The 27205-nt window shown below is 43.4% G+C and overlaps 1 long non-coding RNA gene across 2 annotated transcripts; it reads left to right on the forward strand.

Annotated features, from left to right (window-relative positions):
• The first annotated feature begins 605 nt into the window (after window positions 1–605).
• Window positions 606–26354, forward strand: LOC103093698 (uncharacterized). Of its 2 annotated transcripts, none has more exons than XR_459830.3 (4): window positions 606–674; window positions 13792–13888; window positions 22229–22341; window positions 23931–26354. It is a non-coding gene; the product is annotated as an uncharacterized LOC103093698 (long non-coding RNA). The 2 variants fall into 2 exon arrangements; XR_001626927.2 differs by lacking the exon at window positions 23931–26354 and adding an exon at window positions 23659–23864.
• The last annotated feature ends 851 nt before the right edge of the window (window positions 26355–27205 follow it).

A 27205-nucleotide genomic window follows, 5' to 3' on the forward strand; every position in this document is an offset into this window, starting at 1 on the left:
ACTCACGCGTTATTGAGAACCTTTCTTAGAGGCATATCATGCCAACTCCTAAATTCAGCATCCCAAAGCCTCATGATTTCCCATGATTCCTATTGTTCTTTCCACCCAGAGTGCTCTCAGCCTTCCCTGCTACTCCCTGCCAGGGATGCTACTCACCCTTCCCAGACACATCTTTGATTGTAGCTCCTTGGAGATAGGAATGGATTCCTCAAGAAAAGGCAACAGAGAAGTCTCCCTTCTTTTTTTAAAAATGGTCCATCCCTCAGGCTGCCCATTGACAATCACTCATCACTATGTTTAGAACATGGCACAGTGTTGTCTGGGACAATCTCTGACACTCCTCTGATAAGCCCCTGACATAGACAGCGTCCAGATTCTGTCTTATTTCTGATCTGCTATTGTGATTTTTAAATTTTCTCCATCTTGCTTGGTCTAGCACCCAAGAATGTGCACACCCACACTATACAGGCAGTGCTAGCTAATGACAAATCAGAAACATCTAACTGCCCCCTTGGGCTGTCCTTAGCCAAGTTTGAGCTACCATTGGCACATGTGAGACGCAGGAAGTGAGGTAGAGAATAGCCTCTGGAATTCTTATCACTTCCTGTGGAGAAGGCTAGAGGCCAGTTCTATCTTGGAGCTCCCCTCAGACAGCTTCTCTTCAGATCGGTCACGTGAGTGATAAGGACTGACTCCCTTCTCTGCCTTGGCTCTCCAGGGCCTTAAACTCCCGCTTTGGCTCAGCCTGAGCCAGAGTGGTTGAGTTAACCTCCTTTCCTTCTCTCCCTCTTTCCTTCTCTCCCTCTCCCTCTCTCTCTCTCTCTCTCTCTCTCTCTCTCTCTCTCTCTCTCTCTCTCTCTTTCTCTCTCTCTCTCTCTCTCTAATAATTTCTTTCTCCTGTTGTAATTAAATTACCATAAAACTCCATTCTAACTTGAATGTTTCATTTAGGATTTTTATAAGTGAAATCCTTGGTGACCTATAATTAATATATTCAGTCTTTAACCCTAAATTTGAATCTAACACTATGACTGGGCACATTTTCATGTATGTCCATCATAGCCATTCAGCTCCATTTCTAATTTACATGGTGCCTCTGTGAAACGACTGCCTCATCTTTCTAACCGTGATGTGACTCTATCAGCGGAACTTTCCTCATGCTAGTTTGAACTCCTCAGAATTGTCCATTGCTGTCTCCTCGCTAGACTGTGAGTCCCTTGAGGGGAGGGACTGACTGTCTTTTATCAACTCTTTCTGCATGCCCAGAAGTTAATCCAGGGCTTGCGTGGCACATAGAAGGGGTTTAATAGACATTTACTGCCTCCTACTCTGCCTTTGGAGCACCTCTCACATGGGACCTCTTCTCTCTACTCACAAGGTCTTCACCTCACCATCACTCAGGTGCTCATTCACACTCACCTGGACTATAACACTGGCCTGTGGCATGCCATTGCAATGACTGCTTCCCTGCACAGGTTGTCTCCCATGTGTCCATCTCCTCAATGCTGCCTCGTTGAACCCCTACCTGTGTCTGAGGCTCAGATCAAGTGCCATCCTCTCAGGGTTTTGAGAGTTCCTTGGTCCTTTGCTATTCCCCCCTGACATCCTTCTGCATGTTCCTACTATAAATTGCATTTCTTCTTTGTATAAATTTTGTGTACAAAGTGTTTCCTCCAAAGGAATGTAAGCTTCTTGAGGGCAAGGATTATTTAATTTGTGTCTTTGTGAACTAAAAGACTGGAAAATACCCAGAATTCTATAGATATTCATTAAAATTCTATTGAATTGGATTAAATGAAACTCTGCTGGAGTTCCATCCCAACTACACGGCAGACACCTGGAACACTTCTCTCAGAAATGGAGAGCCTAGATTCTAGAAGAGTACTGCAGACCAATCTTTCATTTCCTTCTGGCTCCCATTTCCCACATTCTTGGAAAGCCAGTGTGGTTCAGTGGCAAGAAAATAGATGTGAGCATCAAAGAAAAAGAGAGCTTGCATCCTAGCTTGGCTACTTCCTGTGTGGCCATAGGTGAAGCTCCTCTCTTCATCTGCACAGTTAGATAAGCAGCAAATGATTTGTAACCCCACTGTCAGCTCTAAATGTGGGGCCTGCATTCTACTTTAGTTCATGTGCATTTGCTTGCCTATTACGGACCCTCACTAGATATTTGGCGACTCAATCCACTAATCCCCTTTGGCTTTCTGTTCTGAAGGCAACCAAGACACATGGTTTCATATGGTTATATTTGGCCACCCCTTGGCATCAGGAAGAAATGCATGCCAGAAGTGTCCTGGGCCCAGGCTGAGCCACTAATGCGGATTAGCTGGGTAACCTTGGGAAACTCGCTCCGACTCTCGGAATCTCAGTTTACCCTTTGCAAAATGGGAAAGCTGGTAGCAGACTCTCAGGTAGTAGAAAAACTTAAAGCCTCTTGCAAATACCATTTTCTTGTGATTATTGTTATGACTGTGAAGACAGATCCCCAGCCTTGAATCCAATCCAATCCAATAGGCATTCGTTTAGTGCCTACTATATGCCTGGCATCGTGATTTGGAAGATCAAGGAAAAAATGAAAGAAAGAAGTCTATTCTCCTAATTCCTACTGGTTGGACTTCACATAGAAACTGAGAGGTGTGAGCATGACTGCTGAGGGAGGGCTTGATGGAGTACTGATGATCTAACCAGGGGCAGTGTAGGAGCTGAGCTGTGAAGGGTACGAGGAGTATCGAAGAGGCATGGGGAAAGCAAGGTCATGGACCAGGACCCGATGGTGGGAGATAGAAAGCTGGGTTGGGAGAACAATGAGTGTGACTTCATAGACTCTGTGAAGGACTTGGGGATGGTGGACCCATTCAGATGGGACCACATTAGGAAGACAGTGAAGACCAAACCGAGGAGGTGACATCATCTAAACCTGGAAGCCGTTGGGACATTAAGTCTGGAAGCTTAACAAACAAGACCAAGAACATCCCAGAAGGGAGACACATTTATCATGTACACAAATGACAATAGACCGAACACATTGCCTTCCCCAGAATGAACTGTGGCTAAATGTGTGAAATAGCAGATCTGTGATTTCCGTGCCTCTGGACACCCCCTCATATTCCCCCTTTCCCTCCTCCCCGCCAGCTACCCAGTGCTTTCTTCCCTTTCCCTCTCTCTCTCCCCATAAAAACCTACTCTCTGAGCCTTATTTTCACTAAGATATACATGACTGAGAATGGATCCAAGGTTAAGCTTCCCAGGGATGTTTAGAATTTAACATCAAATCCTAATGAGAAAGGCAACAGTCATCGGGACTAGAATTGCAGGTATCAGGCAAGTGGATGGGAAAGACTCTGAGGCTGTCCGACGGTTTTCCAGGGCACTGAAATCCCGTCTTCCCTGTGCTTTGGGCTTACTCTGAACATGACAAGATTTGCTTTTGTCATTTAGCATTTGCTTCCAACCCTATGAACACAAGCTGCCAGCACTGGAAACCCTGTTTCCCACTTCTTGATGGCCCTCCCAGGCCACATGTCCAATGTTCATGTCCTTGGCCCATCAGGACCTCCATTTTTCATAACTCTGTTCCCCGGACTAGGATCCATTTGTGAGTGACCTTGCCTGTAGGGACAAGGCAGCCACCTCACCATTTGGATGCTCTTTGAGCTTGGTTGCATAAAGTCTATTTTGTAGCAGAAATAAGGCTTCTGTCATGCTCTCAGAGGAGGCAAGAAGACTCTGAATGTTTTATTAAGTCTTTTATTGGCCTCTGTGCTCATTGGTAGTAACCAGTTCGTGACTCACTGACCAGGATTTCTTGAAATCCTGTGCCCCATCCCAGGGCTGCCCTGGGGTCCACAGGGAACTAGCCCCTCCAGACTGAAGGCCAGCTAAACTTGGCACTTCAAAAACTGGTCCCCACTGTGGATGCTCGTGCCCAGGAGGCCAGATTCTTTTCTCTCTTAAAACAATAGAGGGGAGTATGTAATGGGGCTTATCAGGAGTAAGTATATGCTCAAGGCAAGAGCCGGAGAGCAAAGGGACAAGGATGTATTATTATTATTAATATTATTCTAAATTGCAAAGTTTAAACAGTGCTATGACCTCCCGGAGTTTGGCACTGGAGCCTCCTGAAACATAACCAATCAAAGATGGAACAAGCTTATTCCACTACAAAATCAATAAGAGGAACAAACAGAGAGAAGAAAAGGATGAAAAGAAAGAAGAGGAGAAAGAGGATGGATGGAATCTCTAAGGAACTCAGGACCCCAGTGAACAAAGAAGGCAACACCACCAAGGATATGGGCACCCAAACACTGCACATTGGAATCCAGTCTAGGTGGCAGATGAGTTCCATCGCATGCTTTCTTTCTTTCAAGTGCATGCTGTCTAAGGGGGATTTGGGTGATGCCATTGAGAAGAGAGGGGACCAGGAGGGCAAGTATGATTCAGACGGAAAAACCACCTTTCAGATCTAGGACTGACTCTGTGCTGGAATCTCAGTGAACACCCACAAGAAGGCTGGCCATAGAATTGCATGACAACTAGCTTGAAGAACTGTGTAGCCTTGTGAGCAAGGATCCACAATTAGAATCACAGCTCTGATGTTGGCCACTTTTGTGGCCATGGGCACAATACTTCACCTCTATGTCTCAGTTGTCTTTTCCATTAAAAAATATAATGTTTCTATGATTTGACTTAGTCAACCAATGCCCCTGGGGGCAGATAGGTGGCATAATGGATAGAGTGTTGTGCATGGGGTCAGGAATACTCATCTTTCTAAGTTCAATTCTGGCCTCAGACACTTCCTACCTGTGTGACCCTGGGCAAGTCACCTAACCCTGTTTGCCTTAATTGCCTCATCTATAAAATGAGCCAGAAAAGGAAATGGCTAACCATTCTAGCATCTCTGCCAAGGAAACCCCAGCTGGGGTCATGAAAAGTCAGAAATAACTGAAATGGCTGAATAATAATCAAATCAATTAATAAAAAGATGAAGTGCCTATAAAAAAGAAGGTCATGGGTAAACTGCCCAATATACAAAGACAAAAGCAAAACCCAGCTGCAGAAGGCAGAGTTGGAATGAAAAAATGCCTTGGAAAGCTTAAGGAAAACAGTGATTCCAGGATAATGAATTTCCTTAAATAGGCATTCTCTCCATTAACACAGATGTCAACCCTTCGACAATTTGGTACATTGCCTTCTTTAAAAACAAAACGAAGCTCTTTCCTTGTGTCTTAGAATTGATGCTCAATATTGATTCCAAAGCAGAAGAGTCATAATGGCCAGGCAACTGGGGTTAAGTGACTAGCCCCGGGTCACACAGCTAAGAAGGGTGGTACATTATCTCCTAAAGTTACTGGGGCTGAACAGTGATTTTCCCTGCCCTTTGGCCAGGTAGTGAGCAGCTCAGAATTCAACAAGTCCCGCCCTTAGGTGATAGATGCTGTTTGCAGTAGAAGACCCACACTCAAGGCTCAGAAGGACCAAGAAGAACCGGAGGCTTCTTTACTTGCCTTTCGGAAGGCAGGGTCTTCTTCACACCCCAATAATCGTAGTTCACAATGAAGACTTTAGTGTGGGAAGACAAAGGCACATATAACTGGAGAAGAGGGAAGCACAGCCAACTGGCTGCTGGATTTGGTATCAAGAACCAGGGTTCAAAACTCTCACTCGCTTCTGTGGACCTCTGCTGCCTCATATCTAAGATGAGAACGTGGGCGCGGACAACTTCCAAGACCTCTTCTCACCCTGAAGCTCTGATCCTCTGAAGGGTCACCATGGGTCCTGTTCTCATAATCCAGGCTAATCGCCCTCACCAACATCTCCACCCCCAGCACAACTGGATAACGCCCGGGTTCTGTCTTCCTCCTATAATTTGTCCCTCAATCCCATGGCCTCCACAGCATCTCCATTCCAAGTTCCAGGTTCATTCTTCTGTGTTTTTATTTCACTCTCAGAATGTGGGAAAAGTCCTCCAAAGACTGTCTCTGGGGTTCCCTCACACCCACATGCCTGTTTCCCAGCATTGTCACTGTGAATGAGCATCTTTCAATGCATGCACTCCTGCCAAGGGAGGGAAATGAAGGCGAGGGCTTGAGCCAGTAAGAGAAGGATGGATTTTCATTTCCCAGGAGACTGCAGGAGATCTCAGGATGGCCCTAAGAGAAAGTTGTACCCCCTCAAAGACATGGGAAATGGGATGACTTTAGCTCCTAAGGAAAATAAAAAGAGAGACCAATTTGCTCTTCATCATATCTTTTATCCCAACAGACCCTAGATGAGCACAGTTTCCCCAAGCCTGGTTCATGACATCAGTCCTCAGTGGCCCAAATCAGCTTCCATCTGGGGCCATCACACCCACCTGTAGTCTTGACCTTCTTCACTTCTCTCATTAGTTCAACTATAGAGGAACTAAAACGTTGCTAGATCCATACACACATAGGCATCTATGTATACACGCACATATACATATATGTTTATAAATAGATACACACATGTATATGTGCATGTACATGCATATTTGTAAATTCTGCAGACTGTGTGTTGGTGTGTGTGTCACAAGTGGATAAGGCTTCGGGTTCATCTTTTTGGTCTCTAGATTTCTCCAAGTTTTCTTCTTTTTTGTATTTTTCATTAGAAATTAAAATGTACTCGAACAGCTGGGACTAAATATGAGAGATATCAGTCACCAGAAGGCTTGGTCCAAGTATGTGTCCACAATTTCCAATCTAGGGCTCCCCAAGCACTAGAGTTCCTTCCCCAAATGTAGCACAACCATACCTCAATGTCCATGGTTGTCCCCTTTAAAGACATTTTCTACGATGCGTCCAGGACTGGCTTTGAAATCCTCTTCCCTCCCTCCCCCAAGCCCCACCCAATCCAACAACTTCTGGACTTGGCGGCTTTTCCTGTCTCATTCTGAGATGAGGCTCCGGAAGCTTTATAGAGTCCTGGTGCCTGTTCGTGGGAATGTAATGGGCTATTTGAAATACTAATAGACAGTGGCAAAGGAAAGAATTGGAGGGCACATCCACTTCCAGGAGCTATTTAAAATAATATTTTCAGATGCGATGCCGTTACATTCTTAGGACACCGGAGGTCATGGCTGATTTCTTTAAAAGTCGTGGCAAGTTTACTCTTTGTCTTCTGAAGTCAGCTTGGGGTTGCAAGGGAAGCTCATGGTTCAAGTCCCAGCTCTGACAACAGGGAGTCTTGTGGCTGAGGCTCTGAACCTTTTAGCCTCAGGTCACTCACTGCCATAATGACTGCTGTGTGTGTTCATCCTAAATGCAGGATGGTGAGCCTGGCACTCCCCACCTCACAAAGGTGCTTCAGGCTGAGGTCGTCTCCCTCTTCTCAGCCTCGTAGCCTCCTCTCCTCTCTGGAAAGCCCGGTTCTGGGGCCACATTCTGGGTCTCTGAAGGGTGGGATGGCTTTCTCTCTAGTGAGATATCTGTATAGCATCGCATATATTTTGTGCTGACTCATCTTTGTCTGACTTGTTTTCTCCTGTGAACCACAGGCTTCATTCCTTTCAGTGCTTCTGGAACATACAGTCCTAGATGTTGACTCTATCTCATTTGAACTGAACAGCTATGTGATGTTAAGGTTCTTATGGATTGTACTCTCGCTTGCTCCTTCTGTATGACCACATGGCACACCATTGGTCTCTCTGAGACTCAGTTTGCTTATTTGTAAAAACATCTAGCATATTTCTATGCTGGGAAGTATACAACAAAATAATAGTTATTTGACTAACCTTAAATTCGTGAGTCCCAATTCATGAAATGTTGAAGAGCACCAGAAAAAAGTCATCTAGCCCCAACTTAGAATGATGAGTTCATCTTTGCTTAAGGAGGCACAATTATTAGTTCTGTTGTCTTTATGTAGCTTGCTTCACCTATCAAGCCATGTGACGCAATGGTAAGCTCTCCAGGATAGGTCTGGAAATCAAAACACAGTTTTAGATTTTGTCATTTGTTCCCTGAAAGATCTTGGTCAAGTCCTTTTCCCTCCTTAGGTCTGAGAGACTCTTCACTGGCGAAGTGAGGGCATGGAGTAAGAGATGCCGATGGCCCATTCCAGTTTAGATATTATGGAAGCCTTCCCTGTAATTTCCCAAAGCCATAGGCACTCACAAACACAATTGGAATTCATTGGGCATGTTAATTGGGCCAGTTGTTGGGACAAAGAGCTGCTGGTCGCTTCCTCTCCAATATTTTGTCCTGGTCATATTGAAATCACTTGTTGATGCTTTCAAAGCATATTGAGGTTTTCTCACTCTTGGACTGGGCAGATAGAACCATGAGCAGGCAGGCAAGGCTATTTCCAAATGGGGTGGTTTTCAGCCATGAGCCATAACTCGAGTATGGATCTGGTGGTAGCAGTTAAAGGAGTGTCCATTGGAGTCCAAAACCTTGGTGTGCTGTGTGGGGCTTTGGGCGTGTATACACAAGTGGACACTCCCAGTCTTCCAGAAATGCTGTATGCCCATCCAAGTCATGGAGAACTGATGGAGCTGGTCACTGAAAAGACAACAGGGACAGATTTGATGGCGCATGATAAACAGACCACCATTTATTTCCAACCAAGAATTACATGCAGGAAAGAGCTTAAGGGACCTCATCAGAATTAGGGATGATCCAGAAAAGACGCGTCCGGATCAGAGAGCCAAAGACAGAGTCATCAGTCGATGACAGAGTCATCGACTCGTAATGTCCAGAGATACAGAGGAAGAAGACCCTCCAGCATATTGAGTGGGGAGAGATCTGGGAGAGTTTACAACAAGCCATCTAGCCAAATGGGAAGCACGGATGGCTTCTGATCTACACTCACAGAGCGAGTTTCCAGCTCCTGACAATTCAACCAGCAATTAGTTATTGACTGGTTACCATGGACAAGGCACTCTGCTGCCCCTAGAGATAAAGAGAGCAAACCAAGCAGCTCCTACCCTCAATGTGTTTTCATCCTATTGGATTCCAGCTCCCTGAGCACATTCATTCATCAAAGTACAGCTATGGATCGATAATCCCCTTCTTGTTTCTGGAAACAAAACATTTTTTTAATTGTTGATTTCCCCCTTCCAACAATGCAGCGTGCTCCTAGCTGCTCAGTGTCACTGACTCCAGGCTCTTCAGCTGATCTTGGTGACATTTGTATGGGCCGCAGCTATAAAATCAGTCATGGCTTCGGAAGAGAATGGATGTTCTCCTTAACGGGAGAATGTGCAAGCCTGAGTGGGCTAGTGCCGTATGCAACACAAACTTAATCTTGATAATAATGGCATGCTTTAGTGTATTAGGTCCCTGGAATGTCATTTTCTACATTGAACAGCAGCTCTGAAAGTGGCTTTTTTATTCCTCTCAAATATTGCCAAGGCATTGGCTTGTTGCTTCAGCTCAGAAATAGGGAGGGGTCTGCATCACTGGTGGGACAGCGGAGATACTCGAGGCCCGAGTGAGCCAAAGGATATAAAGTTACTTGACTATTTCGATGAGAAAAAAGTTCCACAAGCCTGAGACTATCCTCTTCTAAATACTTGTCCTTTTATTGGCTTCCAGCAGTGGTCCGGAGATCATGGATTTAGAAATGGAAAGGATCTTAGAAACATTCTATTCTAATACTGTCATTTTCTAGGAGAGGGAGAGGCCCAGAAAAAAAGGTTCAGTGACCATTCCAAGGTCATGCAGAAAGTGAACAGAGCTGGAATTGGAATCCAGGTCCCCAGACTCTAAATCCTGCTATTCCCTTGTTCTTCATCCCAGCGACAAGATCCTGTATAATGGAGCACATCTGGATCCTTGACATTTGGGAGGGTCAAATGAATATTATTCTTCATCAGCTCTATGTCCACATTTACCTGCTTTTTGCCTGCTCTATCAGTTAGGGAATGAGGAGGAACTGCCCGGAATCTTGTATTCCTTAAATTGTCCAGCTTTGCTGGGTAGCCATGTGTACTACGTCAAGAAAGCCATCCATCTTCCAAAGGGGAGATGGCTAGGGCCATGGTGGTTGTGGACTGCAGCCCATTTGTTGAATTCGTTCTCTATCCAACATGATTCTCCAAGTGAAGCTACACTAGCATGGTTCACTGAAGCACCTCTCCATTTGCCAGGACATCTGTTTGCTTCTCACGAGCTTTGCTATGGGTCTGTGAAGTCCGTGGAAGCTTCGGGTTGTTGAGTTTCCTGAGGGGTCAATGCCAGGAGCACAACTTCTGGACCTCAGCCGGAGTCCAGCCAGCAAACATGGACCTGTCTGTCCCCGGCTGCTTCTCCCTCCTTTCTCCTGGCTCTCTCTAGGCTCTGAGCTTTCCATTGAGCTAGGAAGCAGAAGAGATAGGCATCTCTCCTGGCACCGATTTGTCCATTTGGAATGGAAAGAATGCAGGGTTTGGAGTCCTGAGAGTTGGGTTCAGATAGCTCTCCAGATCCTCCTCCAGGAGACCATTTTATTTCACCTCTCTCAGACTCGGTTCACTCCCTTGTCAAGGGGAGATGAGGATACTAGTCCTGAGACCTATGATGGTACGATGGTGAGAGTCCTGGCCTCAGAGTCAGGAGGATGATCAGGAACAAAACACTGACCCCAGGGAACACTCTACAGTTGCAGATGACCAGAGAGTTGCTCCTCTACCTGGGGAGGGATAGTTCTACCTCACAGGAAGCCTATGAAGTTCCAGTGCCAGTTTATGTAGAGCAATAAAGATCAACAGAAATCAGCCAATCAACAGACATTTGTTACAAAGCTCTGTTTTTCTTGCACTGTGCTATTGGCTAGGAGACAAAGCAAACATGAAACAATCTCTGTTTCCAAGAAACTCATTTCTAGCAGGGAATAGGTGTATGTGTGTGTGTGTGAATTTGTGCATACATCATATGCTTCTGCGCCATCCACATTCCAAGGACATAAGAGCTGAAAACGTCTTGGATTCTGATTCAACAGGGATGACAATTCAAATCCTCGCCCTGATATTTATTCGCTACATAACCATAATCATGGGCGTGTGGCATTTCACCTTTCTTAGCTTCAGTTCCCCATCTGGAAAATGGGGGTGATGATGTCTATTATCCCTGCCTCACAAGATGAGGTTTCCATGCGATAGGGTTGAAGACAATGTATAGAAAGGATTTGCCAACTTTAGAGTGCTATGTAAATGGCGGATCTAATTTTTATTCCATTGGAACAATCTCTACAATAGCATTCACTAGATTTTTGCCCTTGATTTTAAAAAGTCAACCAAAAAAGGTACATTGAGATATTAGACCCCTATGCTATGAGTATATCATGCTTCTCGTTTATCACTAAAAGCTCGCAGTAGTTATCTCCCCACACGCGCAGTTCTAAAGATAATGCAAACATGTGCACACACATTTCTACATGCCTTCTCTGACTCACTCACAGACGTGATTCAAAGTCTCTTTTAAGATCTTGGTATTTGGCTGACATCGGCTTTGGAGACTGGGTTCCTGGCTCAGTGGTTCCTCTTCTGAATTCCTTCATTAATTAGTTGGCTGATAGAAAATCATACACTTTTCTCATTCATTTTTCCCCCAAGTACATCATTTATTTGATATTAACCAAATGCAATGTTCCCAAATCTCCCTCATGCCCTGTTGTAAAACCTTCCCCAGGCATCCTGTTGTCAGAGACCATAAAAGCATGGATAGACAGCTGAAAGGGACCTTGGAGATTATCTGGCCAAGTCTTCCATATTATAAATGAGAAAATTGAGGCCCAAAAAGGAAAATGGTTTGCACAAGCCATATAAGTATTGGACTCAGGCAAGACAGGAACTCAGTTCTTCAGCTTTCCTTCCATGAAACTGGACTGTTTTCTTCTCCTAATCAAATTCATATTCTTTAACCTGAATTTTCCATTTGTCCTGGCAAATGGCCCCATATGATATAGAATCATAGAATGCTAGCATTGGCAGAGGGGTTATAGGTCATCACGTCAAAGATCCTTCCAAATTAGGAACAGTTTCTCTGGTTTTCATGACTGGTGATTTTCTAGGGTCTGCTGAAATACTTCTAGTGATGAAGGGCTCACTACTTCTCTAGGCGGTATTGATTCCTCAACCACTTGACTTTTTAAACAGTTCTTCCTTCTACTGAACTGAAATTTTCCTTCTTTGAACTCCAACCTATTCGTTCTAGGCTTGAGTTCTAGAGCTTCCTAGGTTTAATCTAACTCCTCTCTCGTGTAAAACACATCCTACCTTAGTAGTACTAGGAGCATTTGGTACAAGTTGCAAAGAGGGAAATTTAACTTCAATAGATGATGTCAGGGACACCTTTGCAACGCATAGAGCTATCTAGTTCCTTTTGGAGGTGGGAAGGACTGGCCAAAGTTCCTCAAAGTCTTCATTCATAGGCTATGAGCAGCTACCATCTGGGAACAGAGCTGTTCGGATTCAATGACTTGTGAGCTATCTTCCGACTTTGGTATTCTATGATGTCTTTGAAGACAGCTGCCATACCCAACTCCCAAGACTTCTCTTTCCCAGGCTAGGTCTTCTTGGTTCTTTTGGCTCTTCTATCCAGGACACTATTCATCTATTTTTAAAATTTTAAATGCCTTTTTATTAAAAAAAATAGTTACTTCCTGTTAGACCCTTGTCCCTCTGCAGTAACAATGAAAATTATCTTCCCCTTGTATCAAAGAAAATCAACCAGCTTAGTGACCACATTTGAGAACATTCAGTATCCCAAGCCAATTACCTCCCACCTTTCCAAAGAAAGGAAACCAGTGCAATTCCCCCGCTCTTCTCCAGGACCAGGATGGGTCCTTAGAATTGCACAATGTTCATGATCATTTATTATTCTTTTCCTATATATTAGTTTAGTCAATAAATAGAATGTTTTCCTGATTCTGCTTACCTCTCATTTAGTTGAAATGGGTCTCCCTATATCTCTCTGAATCCCGTTTTTTCCTCATTTCTTACAGAAAAATAATATGCCAAACATTCCCACAGCTAGCATTTCCATAGCATCCAGAGATTTTCAAAGCCCTTTGCATACATGATATCATATGCTCCGATCCATTTAGCCACATCTTCTTATTGTTCAGCAGGCACAACATTCATCCCCCATCCCTTGGCCTTATTACCTGCTCTTCCTTGTACCTGGAATGCACTTCCTCTCTGCCTTTACCTTTTAGAGTATTTAGTTTCTTTCAAAACAAAGTTTGATGCTAGTCTTCCTACACACACACACACACACACTCACACACACACACACACACACATAAATGAACTTATTCTTTTATATATATATATATATATATATACATATATATATATATACAGTTGTTAGTTAGATCTAAAAAATGTTGTCACCCTTGTGGTATAGAGGCACATGAAGGCAGAGTTTTACCAACTTCTAGAGCATCATCAATGCTTAATAAATTTCTTCTTGATGTTTCTCCTGTTGACAACTGTCCATTCTGTTTCCAATTATTTGCCCCCATGCCAAAAGGGATGATACATGAAAATGTTGGTCCATGGGGGGCATTTCTTTGCTTTTTTGGCCTCCTGGGGGCACTTAGCTAGTCATGCACTAGTCATGATTGCTTGAGGAATTGAGCTGAGCAGCCCATGTACACTCAATTCTCTTCACATGGCCCTGTTTAAGAGGTTTCTGGAGCCTTTTCATTATCACGGCGACTCTTTTCTGCATTGTTTTTCAGGGAGTATACATGCACGCATGTTCATACCTACATATGTGCCCACCCATATCTGCATATATTTAATTTAGGTGTACACGTATTCCTCGATAGCTCCTCCTGTTTCTCATTTCAGCTTTGTAACGGAGGACTTGGTTTCTGAATCTGTGACTGTTCTCAGATTTCCACACATCCCAGAGGGAAACAGAGAAGGAAACCTCATCAGTTCCATGGTGAGTAGGTGCTAACAGCCCTAAAGAATTACCTGTCACAGAGCCCGTGCAAGCCCAAAGTGCTTTTCCACCAGAAAACACCGTTCCAAGGTGTACCTGGCCAGCTGAAAAGTCACCCGGGGAAGATGACTTGAACATGTGTTCTCTGAATTTCTCTGCCAAGGTGGGAGATGTCATCGTAATGAAATATTATACCAATGCACAAACAAAGTAAATGCCACAGCCGATATGTTGGCTTCCCTAATCTCTATCCATGTTCAGAAAAAAGCCAAGGAAAACAACTAAAACCAAATAAAAATAACCAGCAAGAGAGGCAGCTTCTCTGAAATACATTCATCAGCTTAGAACACGGCCAGGGCCTACTAAACTCTCTTTAGTCATTCATTCATTATCTGAGTTTGCTCGGAAAAGCCCTGAAGACCACGTCATCCTCTGCCATTTCATTCATACTTTCAGGGGGGGAGTCAGGCTTGGGGAGGACAAGGTTTACCTTGACAGACATCCTTGGACTCTACTCTGAAATTACTATTTTGGAGATTGGCCACCCACAGCCTAAAGGTTGACTTAACAGTCCTCAACATACAGTCTGGAGACCCCTGGGGGTTCCCTAGATCCTTTTAAGGGGTTCATGTCCAAATTGTTTTCATAATAAAATGAAGCTATTTTAACTTTGTATGCAGCAACCTACATAATATTCTATAACCCACATAGAATTGGAACAGGAGCCACATAAACAAAAGCTCTCAACATTTTAGGAGGTAAAGGGGACCTGAGACCAAAGTAGATGACAACTGCTAATGAATTAATACATTCCCTATAAAAAATACATACTCATAAGAGCAAATACACCTATAGCACTTGAAGACTTATAATGTACTTTACAGATATAACTTCATGTGACCTTCTTAACTCTTTGAAGTGGGTGCCATTACTTCCCTTACTTTACAGATGAGGAAACTGAGACTCAAGAAAAGGAAGGAACTTAAGAGGATTGATTCAGACCTAGAAATAGTCCAAATCCCTCAGGGGTAAACTGAGGCTGAGGACGTCTTAAGTCTTTGGCCCTTTAACACCCAGATAGTGACAGAGATGAGTCCAAGGTCTCTGATTCCAGAACTTGTACTCCTCTCACTACCCCACATTGCCTAGGTATATTCAAATATGTGGCTAGCTCTTCAAGAAAGTAGTAGTAGTAGTAGTAGTAGTAGTAGTAGTAGTAGTAGTAGTAGTAGTAGCAGCAGCAGCAGCAACAACAACAACAACGAGAACAACGAGAACAGACATAATTGTAGGCTACTTCAAGTTGGAATGAGATTCCTGTTGGTGATGAGGTCTTCAGGATGCCAATGATATTGTACTGATGGAGCCAAGGTCTAGGACACTACAACAGCTCCTGAAAGAGAACTGGAACCATCCCAAGGAGTTTAGCCTAACCATCCATTCAGAGAAATCCCATAAATAGAGAAATATCTGTTGGCCAAACCATGACATGAAGTCGGATGAGCAAAATACTGCAGTCATCCACTCCAAGGTGGGAGTAAGCAGGCTACAACCTAGACCAATCCAAAGAACTGTGTGACTGGAGAAAAGGCACACTGGTTACCTGTTAAGGGTGAGGAATGACAGAGGGATAATCCAACTGCTCCAGTGGAATGCTGGAAATATCCAGAGAAATCAAGATGTCGTCCCCCTTAAGTTCAAAAGGAGATTGAAGCAGATTTAGCTTTTCCCCGGGAAAAGCTTTTCACACAGAATCACTGAGATGCAATGGCATGAGAAGTGGTTCTCGAATTAGGAGAGTGACGAAGCCTCAAACCTTTCCTTGGACGTTGGCCAGCCTCATGGTCTTACTTCTCTCAGCCTCAGTTTACTCATAAATAAACTGAAGATATTATTTGTCATACCTATTCCACAGGGTTTTAGTGAGGCTTCAATGAGCTATGGAATGCATTGCAAACTTTTAAGTGCTCCATAAAGGTCAGTTCCCATTAGCATTCATGTCACTCCTAATAATCCATCATCCTTTAAAGATTCAGCAAGCCGAAGAAGCTTACTAAGCAGGCTTGTTCCCTAAGAGAAGCATTTAAAAAAAAACACAACAAAAAATCCCTAAAGCACCTAGTATAGGTGAATCACCAGGAGATCATTGATCTCATGTTAGGAGAGGCCCCAGAGATCATTCAGTCCTACCCTTCATTCTACAGTTGAGGAAATTGAGGCCTGAAAGTGAAGTGACTTGTCCCACACAGGTGCAATTGCATTTCTGATCATTTCCAGGAAGGGACAGTCCATCTCTTCAATGAGTGGCCTTTCCTCCTGCTTCCCAGTTTTCCAGTGGATTCTCTGATCATCTGGAATGCTCTCTGGCATAAAATGGCCTGAGTTTGAGTTGAAGTTTAGCCATTCTGCTCTGTGAGCACAGACCATTCTATGATTTTAAATCAAGTCTTCGGTGTGCGAGGTTATTCTTTCCTTATCTCCCAGCATACTCTGAAACAAGAGACTCATGAGATTATGTTAGCGATCTGATGACTTTTCTATCTGTAAGTCCATTTGACTTTGGCCCTTAACTTTGGAGGGCAGACCACACTTTCCCATTTTCATGGCTCTGCATCCATGTTGGAAGGTTTGCAATTCTAATTGGTAGCTGAGAAAATAAGCTCCGATCTAGCAATAGTTTCCTGCCTTCCAAATCTTTCTAGGCCAACCAGAAGGCCAAAGTTTTAGGAGAGGCTCCAGGAAGTCGTTCTCAGATCTTCTGGCCACACCTCCTAACCCAAGATTCCTAAAACATTCTGACAAAGCTCACCACAATTATTAGGACACTTCGGGAAAAAACAGAGAGAGAATACAAGGACCAACGGAAACGAGCTGAGAAAGCCATGAAAAGGCAAGACCGCAGAGCACCACTGCGTTGTTGGAAATTTTATGTTCCAAGGCAGCAGCATCTCCTCTCAGACGGACTTGAGAGAAGACCCCCAAGCAAATATAATTGTGGAAAAAGAGAATTTGGGGTTGTCAATAATTTGAGTCGACTTGGCTAATGACAGTGACGACGCCATCATATTTCTCACTCTGTGCTTATTTGTTTGCCTAGCTGGGCCCATTGCTCCTCCATGCTTCAACTGTTCTGCAGCGATCCTTCCATTCTTCCTCACATGAGGGTTTCCTGTCATGTCCTTCCAGAATTCCTCTGCAAAATGTCCATTCAAATGCCTGTAGTCTTCCTCCTACTTCCTCTGACAGTATACAGATTCCAATGAATTTCCCAACCATTGACTTTAAGAAGCATTTATTAAGCACTTAGCATGGGCTGAAGAGGTGCAGAGGTTCTCCCTCACTTTTGCCGCATGCCTGGCTCACCTTATTTTCTGGCCATACATCTCTCTGATGGCGCCCTTTATGCCACTTCTCCTGGGCAATTCTTCTTCTTTAATGGGTTGTAGCCTACTCTGGCCCAACATGCTCTGCTCCACTGCCCTTCAATGACTTCAATTCTTCAGGGACTCTAGTATTGCCTGACTTGCAGCCCTGTCACATCCCCAAAAGGTATGAATGTTCACGTGATGAGCCTTTGCTTCAGGAAGAAGCTTGGGGTCCTTAAAATCATATGTGATTTCCCAAAAGGTCTATTGGCTCTGCTTTCCCTGTTCAGTTCTAAGGGACTCAAAGGATTGCTTATCTGCAGATTCTGTCCCGGTTTTAGGCTTTCATAGACCAGCTCAATGGGTTCTCTATCTCACATGTGGACAGCGGATTGGTTAAAAATAATGATTTTAAAAATAAGTCACATGATCAGATTGATAGAAGAAAAGACATATGTGTGCCCTAAGCAGGACAGTGGCTGCAATTTCCCCTTGGAATGCAAAATTTAAAAAAACAACAACAACTAAAATGTAGTTGATAATATACTTCATCAACCAATCACTAAGAATTTATTAAGCACCTACTAAGTTCCAAGTACTGTGTTAGGGGCTGGGGTTACAAAGATCCCTCTCACTGCCAATAAAAGAATCTCTGTTTTCAAGAAGTATGTACTAGTTCAGGAGAGTCAAGATGTACTTATAGGAGGATGTGGAAAATATATGAATGTATATATATATATATGTGTACAGAATAAATGCAACAGAAATCCAAGATAGTTAACTGCAAGATTATTAGTGAAGGACAGAAGTTGAGATGATGATGACGATGATGATGATGATAACAGATTGCATACAGCATGTACTTGAGCTGCAGCTTAAAGGAAATGAGAGATTTTATGATGAACAAGGAACTCATTCCTGGCCTGGGGCACAACCACTGCAAAGACATGGAGTTGGGAAATGGAATGTCAACAATGAAAAAGGAAACAAGTCCATGTTTTAAATGTTATTACATTTTATTGGATATATATATCCACAGAGAGAGAGAGAGAGACACACACACACACACAGAGAGAGAGAGAGAGACAGAGATAGAGACAGAGAGAGACAGAAGAAGAGAGAAAGTTGAACTTCTTTCTGTATGCCAGGGGCAGAGCAGCTAAATGATGCAGAGCACTGAGCCTGGAGTCAGGAAGTCCTGAATTCAAATGTGGCTGAAGATATTTCCTATCTGTGTGACCCTGGGCAAGCCGCTAAACCCTATTTGCCTTCATTTCCTCATCTGTAAAATGAACTAGAGAAGGAAATGGTAAACTATCCCTATATCTTTGCCAAGAAAATACTAAATGGGGTCACAAAACATCAGACACAACTGAAACAAGGGAATGACAACAAATGTGCCAGTCGCTGTCCTAAGTTCTGGGAACAAATATCAGCCTGAAAAGGCTGTTTTGACCCAAAAGGAATTTCCATTGTGGTGGGCGAAGAGACTTAAAGAGAGTAGGGAGCAGAGGATCAAAAGGAAAAGAGGCAAAGGAACTGATGAGGAGATGATAAAGCTCAGAATCTGGAGCAGATCTAGGAGAGAAGGGAGTATGGACAGCCTGGGAGATCATGAAATGGTGGTTCCAATCATTACTGACCAAGCAGAGGAGAGGTCTCAGGGAAGTGGCATCTTCAAGGTAAAGAAGACTCTGAGAATTTAAATGAAGAATGTCAGTTCATTCTTGAAGTCTACAACCCAAAAGAGTTCCTGATCAGAAACCCCACGTCCTGATCAGATCCAGTACTGATTAAGCACTTATTCTGATGCTTAATCTTTGGCTAACTTTAGATGAATCATTCCTGCTCTCTTGTCCTAAGCTTTTTGTTCACATTCTGAGGCTCAGATGATTCCAGATTTAAAGTTGAAAAGGATCTGAAAAATCAGAGGGTCAAAGAAACTTAAATTTCAAGCTGTAGGTGTGTTTAGAAGTCTTCCACATCCAAACCTTTTGTTTTACAGGTGAGGAAACTGAGGGAGACATGGAGGAATTGGCTCAAAGTCACATAGGTTGAAGTGACAACACCAGGATTCAAATGTATATGTTTTGATTCAAAGTCTATGGGGCCATGTTGAGAGAAGACTTTTGAGCCCCTTCCAGGTCCCTCAATGCCTGGTGATGATATGTTGGTCAGTGTCCGGGCTCCTGGTGCCATCGTTGCCTCTGCTTAGTATCTCTGTTCATGGAGACATACAGCTTCCTCTGTCAGAGTACACCCCACAGTCGATCTCCTGCATTAGAGAGTTTGGGGACTTACTCTCAGAGCAAGTTTCCAACACCCAGGGACCAGAAGCACACATGCGAGAGGGAGACCAAATGTGATGAGGCTGAGTGTGCTGCACTTAAAAAGCAGGACATTTTTCCTAAGTGGAAGTTCAACATTTTAAGTGGCAGATTTGATACTCTGGGGGGCTCTTATCTAGTCCACTCCATCAGCTTCAATAAATGCCAAAGAAACAAGAAGTAGCAAGCTCACAAAAGCTCTGTGTGTGTAGATGTATGTGCACGGACACATGCACGTGCACACCGGCATGGTAGTGGTCAGAAACTCTGAAAGCTCCAGAAGTAAAGGGTAGAGTGATGGACCTGGATTCAGGAGAGACTTAGATTCCAATCTGAGCAAGGACACCAATTAAGCATGTGCTCATGGGCCAGGCAGCTCCCTTCCCCACTGGTTAGCGAGATGATCAGGCAGTTTATCTTCTCTACTATCATTCCATGAAATGATATCAAGCATTACTAAAGAAGGAGGCGCCATAGACATAGCAGCTATCCAGAACCACCACCATTTAATACTTCAAGGAGACTAACATTCACTTTGTGCCCCCATCAGGACCAGACTAAGTATGGACCCTGTGGATGTTGCTTCAAATGGCCCCCAGAGATGTTTGCTTCACTCTTCTCAATGTGGCACTCCATGGTGCCTTGGAATTACACAGACCTCTCTGGCTGTTAAGAGAGGTCAAATAAGCATCTATTAAGTGTCTCCTATATGCAGTCAATGTGCTAAATGCTTTACAAATAATATCTCATTTGAACTTCAAAACAGCACTGGGAGGTGGGTGTTCCCAGTTTTCATTTTGTAGTTGAGGAAACTGAGGCAAACAGGCAAAATGACTAACCCAGGGTCAGACACCTTGTAAGAATCTGAGATTGGATTTGAACTCAGTTCTTTCTGATTTCAAACCCCATGTTCTATTGTGCCACTTAACTGACTCAAATGAATAGACAAGAATCAGACATCAATAATTCATCCAATTCACTATGAATGCATTAAGTACTATTGTACACCAGGCTCAATGTTAGATGCCATTGAGGAAAAGAAGGAAGGAAGGAAAGAAGGAAGGAAGGAAGGAAGGAAGGAAGGAAGGAAGGAAGGAAGGAAGGAAGGAAGGAAGGAAGGAAGGAAGGAAGGAAGGAAGGAAGGAAGGATGGAGGGAGGGAGGGAGGGAGGGAGGGAGGGAAGGGGGAGGGAAGAGAGAAAGGAAAAAAAAACTATTCCTGACCTTAAGGAACTTCTATTGTATCAGGGGGAAAAAAGCATTATATAGTGCATAGATAAATAAAAAGAAACTCATTTTAAGGGATTTGCCAGGCAAGTACTAGTGACTGGGTGGTTTGGCTTTATCTCCACTGGATATTTAAGTTGAATTTTGAAAGACTCTAGAGATTCTTTGGGAAATGTGAGGAAGAAATTTGCTCCCAGTATGGGGTAAGGATAGGGTAAGGAGGACATATATGGTCAAAGGCTCAGAGATGGGAGAGAAAAATCTCTTTAAGATAATCAGCTAGTAAACCAAATTGACCAGAATAAAGGATGCTTGAAAGAGAAGGAAATGCAGACTTCTGAGAAAATGTGAATATGCCCAACAGAGAAATTTGTATTTTAATCAAGAAACAAGAGGGAGCCACTGGTCCATTTTGGAATGGAGAATGGCATGGTTAGATTGGCACTGTAAGAGTTTAAATTTGTTAGTTGTAGAGAGGAAGGATTAAGATGGGAGAGACTGGAGGCATTTGATGGTCCTGTGGCTTCTGCAATAATATAAACCCTTTGGAAAGTTTCTCCTATCCTTGGGGATTGTAAAAACTGATAATATCATTAAGGGGGGAAGAATATAAGAGAAGAGGGCCCAGGACAGAGCCCTGGGGTCTGACCCAAATGTAGGGAGTAGAAAAATATGATTATTCAGAAAAGGAGTCTGAGAAGGAGCATGCATGGGTAGGAGAAGAAATAAGACTGACCAGTGTCAGAAAAACCTGGAGAGAAGCAACTGGTTATCCAGAAGGGGTAAGGGTGGGGACTCTAGCAGTGGTGGTGACCAAAAGTATCAAATACTACAGAGAGGTAATGTTTCAAAAAAAAAACACAAAAGGTAGGAGATTAGAGGAGGGAGGCATCCTATCCATGATGTGAAGAGAGGTTTGGACAGCCAATTCATACAAGAGAGCAACTTGGCCTTATTGACAAGCAAAGATGCACACACATAGAACAATCAGAGAATTGGACCAGACCCCAGAAACTGACACCCCAGGCTGTGAATGAGAGCTGGCCTACACCTTCACAGATCAGCTACCAGAGGCCAGGGATTTACCAGATGCCCCTCATTCATTCCTTGGAATCTCCAAGAAAGCAAGGTAGATCTTCCCCATCAGCTCAAAGATTCATTGCTAGAAACCCCCTTAGAGATACTCCCTAACTTTAGAGAGGAGGAATATGGGGACCAGAGGGGTCAAATATTTGCCCAAGATCCCCTAGAGTTCATGCTTGAACTCAGGCTCTCTGACCCCAAATTCTGTGCTCTTTACACTTACTACATTGTCCCTGCTCAGTCCTGTTTTGGATTATATGTCTGTGTCCATATCCCCTACGCCCACCATAGATGGATTTCAGGCAGGGAAGGAGTCATTTTTTTCTGTTTCCCCATTAGCTACAAGTACAGAGTCTTCTGCCCAGTGGGTACTACATAAGCACTTGCTGATCTTTCCCTAAAGGTACAATGACCTCGAATGGCCAATACAGCATTCTACATGTGGTTGACAGGTAGGTACCAATCAAATTGGCATGGTTTGTGGTTAACAGAGATCCTGACCCAAAGCAAGCTTTTCTGAAAATAAGAAAAGGTCCCTTTATTTCTTGATATACATCTATTATCTTCTCCTCTTCTTCCTCCTGCTTTTGGCTGGACCCAGAAACAGGAAAGTTGACATCAAGGTGCTCTCTGATAGTCTTTAAAGACCACTAGAACCAAGGAACCTTTCCAGATTTGCAGCCCTTGAGTGCTTAGGAAATCTAGAACATTTGTAGGATATGCATCCAAGATTTGAAGGACTAATGTTATCCCAACAGAATCCTCCAATGTAGAGGACTTCTTCCATCCCACGGAATAAGCCTGCATTTCAGAATTCTTTGGTTCAACCCTGGAGAGAGAGACAGACAGACAGACAGATGACACAGACAGAGACAGACAGAGACAGAGGCCATCAGGAATGGAGAAGGGAGCGGTGGCCTAATACATTTCCCCACATGTGAAACTTCTCCCTCTAAAGCCTTTCCTTGATTTATTATCACAGCACAGAAGGAGCTTGAGATCTCACAGGCCTTTCCAGCAGAAGACTAGTCCTGCTAAGACTCACTAGTCTAGAAGGGCTTTAAGGAAAGATCTAGGGATGAACCACTGACAACAGCTGCCTCCTTTCTGTTGAGATGCTCATGACCAAAGTGCTGGCAACCAGGTCATTCATTTTAGGGTCATTCTACTGGAGAACCTTGTCTTCTAAATAGAACAAGGGAAGAGCTGAGGGGAATTTGGGAAAGAAATTTTTAAAATGGCATAGCTAGGTTGGGCAGTGCCTAGAGTAATGGAGTTGAGGCCAGGGAAACCTGGGTTCAAATCCTGACTCGGGCACTTACTAGTTGTTGTGACCCTGGGCAAGTCATTTAACTTCTTCCTACCTCAATTTTCTCCATAGTAAAATGGGGATAATAGTAGCTTCTACCTCTTAAGATAATTGGAAGAATAAATGTAATTAACATATATAAAATACTTTGCAAAACTTAAAGTACTCTAGAAATATTAGCTAGTCTTAATAAATTTTATTAGCAGGAAAAAAGGGAGAGCCACAGGTCGAATTCCATAGCAATTAAACAAGTCATCACCAGAAATTAGAGAACTTTGGGAGCCTTTGAATGGGGAGCAGATCTTTGTGGGGAAGCTGGATATAGGAATCAGGCAGGCTGGCCTTTTTTTGCAGTCCAGTTTTGGTTTAAGAGTCAAACACAAAACTCACAAAAGGCACACAGCTAAGTTCCTGAGAGCTCTGCTTAATGTCCATCTAAAAGTAGCTCCTGTGGTTTCAGATTTACCAGGACTCGGGTTAAGTCCTTCGGACTGACAACACTGATTCCTAAGCACATTTAAGAGACCAACACACCTGAATTCCATTGGGGATCCCCTTTCTACCTTCCCATGGCATCTCCATCAATAAAGCCTTCTCCAATCATTATCTTCCTTTCCAAACAGTCCCTGGCATATGGTTAGTGCTAATAAATCTTTGATGGATGAACTCATTGACTCTTGTGAAGGACAATTCAGATTGTTCTGTACTTTACTTACCTTTCCCAAATCACAGATGAGCCACCCAAGGAGGATTCTGGCTGACTTTGGCCTGAAGGCAAGACAGGATGAAGCGAATTATTGGTTTCCAACTCCTTTGTTTTTAATCTGGGCCAGAGCACCATGTGGAAGCCTGGAGACATTATCTCAATAAGTTCAAAACCAACCAACATTGAAAATGGAATCTTCCTTCCCTTCCTGGCCACCTTGTTTAAATGCAACCAAGTATCCAGGACCCATGGGTGCATGCCTGTTCACTACTGTGGCCATCCCTGAGACCCCCGAGCTAGAGAATAGCTCTTCCATGAAGGCTGCTAGATTCCCCAACTAGAAGTTATCTCTGCTGGGAACAGGCTAGGGCTACTTTCTACTGGTTCAAGAGAACTATTACGTTTTCAGTGTGAGCATTTATCTCTTAGAAAAGAGTAAAAATAAAAATTGGGCCTTGATTGATTGTCATAGATTAACAAAATGATGGAGAAAATGTTCCGCATAGATTAAACTTGAAGGGAGATGAGGTTTGTGTTGTTTTTTCAGAGAGCTGGTTGTTAAATATTTGATAGAAAACCTCTGGGCCTCACTCTTTCCTTCAGTTCCTTATACTATTCTCTCCCCTCCTCTATGCAGTCATCATTTGTTATTTATCCGCCCATCTTCTTATCTGTTCTCCCAGAGCAGAAGCTCCTGAGGGCAGGGACGAGGCTACTTTTCCATCCTTTTAGCAGAGCTAATAGGAGCAATAGGAGAGCGCGTTCTATTCCACACAGCAGCTAACTAGTCATACTTATAAAGAGCAAGTGTGACTTCATCCCTCTCCCCTTCCGAAAAGTTCCAGGGACTTCCTCTTGACTCTAAGGCAACATCAAATCTCCTTGCTTTCCCCCCTTCCATCTTTGCTCGATGCATCTTCCAACTCTGTGGACGGGCAGCATGTGGCTCCCTTCATGACCTGATGGGCCAGCTAAAGCTAAGCTGCTCTCGCTCCTCCACACTCCTAACACACCTCCTGCTCCAACTGGGCCCCATGCCTGGAATCCCTTCCAGTCTGAAGAATCAATAACGACTGCCTTTGGGGACCAGTTCAAGTTTTCTCCGGAGCCCCCACTTGTGAGCCTCACCACTTTGTATCAGGGAATGGCCATCTATCTCTTCTGCCCTCATTTATCTAGGGATGCTCCATGTTATTTTCCACAGCAGGCTCTAAACTCCATGAAGACAAGAAGCCATATTTGTTTGGGGCTCTGGCTCTCCAGTGTCTAGATGTAGTCTGACCTAGAGTCACCACAGAAGAAACACCTATAAACGAATGGATAAATCAGTTTGTTGAAATCCATTTTGTCGTTGGGTTGTCATAGCCAGAACACGTATCTACATGAAGCAGGGAGGGGGTGGTAGTGGGACAGAGGACAGAATTTAGAATCAAAGAACTCGTATGAAGACCTGACTCTTCCACTGGTACCTGTGGGACCTTGGTCTCTCGTCACTGCCTCTCTGAATTCCAGTTTTCTCATTTGTCCAATGCAGCCTGTGACTCCTGCACTACTTATGGCATAGAGAAGTCGACAAGAATAAAGGCATATTCAACTCCTGTCAAACATGAAACACTATGGTGTTAATAATAATAATAATAGTTACACTCCATAATAGTGTTTTAAGGTTTCACAAGGCAATCACATGCATTATCTGGATAAGACAGGTCCAAGGATTATCCCCATTTTACAGATGTATAAACTAAATTCTAGAGCACTTCGGTAACTTGTCATGATTACACTGATTAGATGTCTTCAGTAGGATTTGAATGCAAAACTAGATGATGCTAAGACCAGAGTTTTGCTCTTCCTATAGCTTCTAGGATTCCTTTCAAACTTCCTCTTCTAGGGCCTCATTGAATTGTAGAGAGAACTTGAGCTCACAAAGGACAGGTCAGCTCTGGCAGGTCATATCTTCCTGGAAAGGTCCCATTGTGAACCGTGTTCCGCCATTGAAGGGATAGCCTAGCCAAATCCAGGGAAACTGCTTGCTGGTTAATTGGCGAGTTTGCCAAAAGAGGATGAATTTCTCAGATACAACCACTAGTTAGGACTGTTGACTAACAAAAAGTGGATAAAGGATAGAGTGGTATAAGTACCCACAGAAAGACTGAGTAATGGAAATATTGACAAAATCGTTTTTATAACATAACATTACTATGATAATGAGGAGAGCAATGATGATGATGATGATGTTAACCTAATTCCAAAGTTGCCAATTCTTTCATTGAAAGATCTAATGAAAAAGTGGCTCTAGATGCAGTGAGGCGAGATTAAGGGGGAAAATAAAAGGAACCAAGACAATATGTCTTCCTCACATAAGCACGGAAATGAATAATTTTAATCTCTACTCTTGTCTTTTCTTCCGATTGGTCAATTTTGACCTGGAAATAGATGGAGAATAAAACCCAAAGAAGTTATAAGTCCTAGCAAAGTGATGCCATTACCCTAAGACAGTTATCATCTCTATCATCTGTCTCTCTCTCTCTCTCTCTCTCTCTCTCTCTTTCTCTCTCTCTCTCTCTCTCTCCAGATTTATTTATATGTGTATATATACATATAGGCCTATAATTAGAGAGAGAAAGACAGAGAGACTGAGAGAGGCAGGGAGGGATGGAAGGAAGGAAGGAGGGAGAGAGGGAGAGATGTTGTAATGGAAAGTAAAGAGCTCTATTTAGTGAATTAATAAACTAGGGATCCAGAGACATTATTTGGCTAGAATTCCTCCCTTTAGATTGCTGAGAATTTTAGGGCTGGTTAGAATGGTCAATCTAGTCAATGTTTGAAGATGTAATAGTTGGGATCTGGAGGTAAAAAAGTGGTAGCTTTCCAAACTCCCATTCTATGAGTTTTGAGGTCACAAGCCACTTGATGCCATGGCACAGTACAGTGCCTCTCCATTGCTTTGCGTGTGCCACACTGGCTTCACTGGATGGAACTGAACCTCAGCTATGCAATATGCCTTTTGTTAGCTTCTGTTTTCGGCACCTGCTTATCTTCTTCACGATGGGCATCCAGCAAGTGGTTTTAAATGGTCTATCTTAATGGATGGTTGATTAGCTGATTAATTTTTGAATATCAGGAAGGACTTTGGAAGATGAGAATTGCAAAAAAGAATTGCTCCAAGAGGGGCAAATCTGGCTCTATTGGCCTTGGATGGGAAAGATATGTTTCAGGGAATCTAGGGAACACTGCCACCTACCAGCAGCTGAAATGAGCCAGTGAAAGATGCAAGCCATTTAGCAATTGAGATAACTTGCCA

Source organism: Monodelphis domestica, chromosome 1, assembly GCF_027887165.1.
Source record: "Monodelphis domestica isolate mMonDom1 chromosome 1, mMonDom1.pri, whole genome shotgun sequence".
Taxonomy (NCBI): Eukaryota; Metazoa; Chordata; class Mammalia; order Didelphimorphia; family Didelphidae; genus Monodelphis; species Monodelphis domestica.